The sequence below is a fragment of the Pipistrellus hanaki genome (genome assembly GCF_964339955.1).
Source record: "Pipistrellus hanaki genome assembly, chromosome: 13".
Lineage (NCBI taxonomy): Eukaryota > Metazoa > Chordata > Mammalia > Chiroptera > Vespertilionidae > Pipistrellus > Pipistrellus hanaki.
In genome coordinates this window covers 43,964,494-43,967,140 of record NC_140515.1, presented here as the reverse complement: position 1 = coordinate 43,967,140, position 2,647 = coordinate 43,964,494, and the positions used below count along the sequence as shown (strand labels likewise).

General features: G+C 39.5%; 1 pseudogene across 1 annotated transcript; it reads right to left on the bottom strand.

Annotated features, from left to right (window-relative positions):
- Positions 1-886: 886 nt before the first annotated feature.
- LOC311632183 (large ribosomal subunit protein eL39-like) lies at positions 887-1,043 on the bottom strand (annotated as a pseudogene). Its single transcript has one exon. The product of its transcript is annotated as a large ribosomal subunit protein eL39-like (transcript).
- Between the last annotated feature and the right edge of the window lie 1,604 nt (positions 1,044-2,647).

Sequence of the window (2,647 nt, the reverse complement as noted above, 5' to 3'; positions counted from 1 at the left end):
TTCCATATATTTATAGAATATTAATGTAAATGTGATTCATTAAACTCATTTATGCATTCATGAAGAAAATGGAGTAGTGACTTATATTCATTATAAATGGACTCATTATGAAAGCAATTTGCAAATTATATTGTCTTTACTTTCTAAAAGAAACTACACATTTTATTCACATTGCAAACTAATTATTATTTTAAAAGTCCTAAACCATATTTCTCATTTTACAAATTTTGTTCTGCACAGATCTCTCAAGCCACTCAGAGTAGTCCTTCCCTTATTCAAAGGGGACATGTCGCAGGATGCCTGAACCTGCCAATAGTAATGAATCCTATAGACACTGTTTTTCTTTTACATACATTTTCATTTAGAGGAAGCACCTTACAGCTTCTTCGTGGTATATCCAAATTGCCAGCATCTCCACTTCCACACTTGGGGCCACTAATCAGGTAAAGTAAAGGTTACTTGATTGAACACAAGCATCACGATACCACCACGGTCCATCTGATAACCTAGATAGCTACGAAGTGACTAATGGGTGAGGGGTGGATGCCACGTGGAGATGCTGACAAAGGAGGGATTCGTGTCCTGGGTAGGATGAAACAGGATGGTTCATGATTTCATCACACTACTCAAGAAAGGCCCACAATTCAAATTTGTGAATTTCTAGAATTTTTCATTTAATTTTTTTAAAAGAGTCTCACACATTTATTACTGAACCATCCTATTGTTGCAAGCAGGGAGGGAGAATCAACAGATCAAAGTCACAAGTCCATTAATTCTCCAATTAAAATGCCCCAACTGTCCAGAAAGTAGCATCTTTTCAGTCATTTAAAAGTGTAGGCAACCTGGATACAGCATAAATATGTGAGTCATCTCCATGTGTGATTTCTCATAGGCCCAGTTTGGTTCTTCTCCAATGTCTCCTCTTCGATTTGTACCTGGATTTTATTACCAGTTTTCATCTGAATCCATTAGGGAATGGGCCAATTCTGCTTTTGTTTCTTGGCCAAAAACCTCTTGATCCTGAAAGTCTTGTGGGAAGACATGGTGAAGGAGAGGCGAACGCATGCACATCGATGGCAGAGAAAGAGCTCATTTAATATCTTCAGACCATGCTTGACTGCAGGTAACTGACACTGCAGAGAGCAAAACTATAGACAAGTTCTTACATATTTTTTATTTATTTTTTTAAAATATATTTTTATTGATTTTTTACATAGAGAAAGGGAGAGGGATAGAAAGTTAGAAACATCAGTGAGGAAGTAACATCGATCAGCTGCCTCCCGCATACTCCCCACTGGGGATGTGCCCGCAACCAAGGTACATGCCCTTGACTGGAATCAATCCAGGAACCTTTCAGTCTACAGGCTGATGCTCTATCCACTGAGCCAAACCAGTTTCAGCTTACATATTTTTTAAATTGAATTTATTGGCGTGGCAGGATCATATTGGTTTCAGCAGTAGATTTCTGTTACAAGATCTCTATATTGCATTGTGCGCCCACCACCAGAAGGCAAGTCATCTTCCATCTTCCATTCATTAGGCCCTTTGCACTCCCAACCCCCATGTATTCTTTACATAAAAATTACATCATGTATATTTGCCCAGCATAATTATACCACTTACATAAAGCTCAAAATAAAAGTCAAAATTCTCACTTAGAATATGCTATATTTAAATGCAATTTTCTTTCCCTCTCTGATTTGTATATTACTGCCTTGACCCTGGGAAAGTGTGAAATCATGTGGGATTTTTTTCCCCCTTCTATTTTTGTACTAAGGCATTTTTTTAAACTCTAAAATGTAACACGGAATTCAAGCAGCATGGTAAGAGCTTTAAATACAATGTTTAACCCTCATTGGAGATATAAAATCCATCATCCGAAGCAGGTTTTATGTACTTCCTATGGAGTAGGACTCATAATACTGTTCATTACTGAGACTAGACTGGTACAATTTAGTTTCCCAGGGGAAAGAAAAGAACCCCATTTATTACTCATAGAGATGCCCCATGCAATAGAGTCTGTCATTCTTTATCAGCTTTAATTCAGTAGTCAGAGGATGTTACTGTTAGAGGATAATTTACTAACAAAAGCAGTAGATCCAAATTGCTTAGCAAAGGCAACAACATGGACTGGCAATCCTGTATGTGGGTGTCAGAAGGAAACAGAGGAACAGACTCACTTCTGGTGAAGTTCAGGGTCTGAGTATGCCTCTCCACCAGGTCCTCTGTGGGTGTAGTCCTCATAGCCTGGCCCTGGTGCCATTTGGGCCTCACTTGCAGGGCCTGAGCCTCCAGGTCTCTACTATCTGGGCACCAGCTCTCAGGTGCTACCCTACAAACCCTCCTCTGGATGCTCCAGGAATCTTCCAGAATTTGTAACCCTTCAGCTAAAGCTAATGGCAGGTGTGAGGTCCAATTTCAGCTGCACATTGGCGTCACCATGGAACTCTTTAAAAAATCACCACCCCGGTGTTGGGTTTTCTTTGCCATGCAGGACGTTATTGGAACAACCGGCAAAAATCTCAATCAGGATGTAGATGCAATAGTACTCTTGTTAGCATCCTGAATTTCAGTAACTGTTCTGTGGTTATGGGTGGGAATTCCTTGGGAAATATGCATGAGTAGTTAGGGCCAAAAAAAAAAAAAA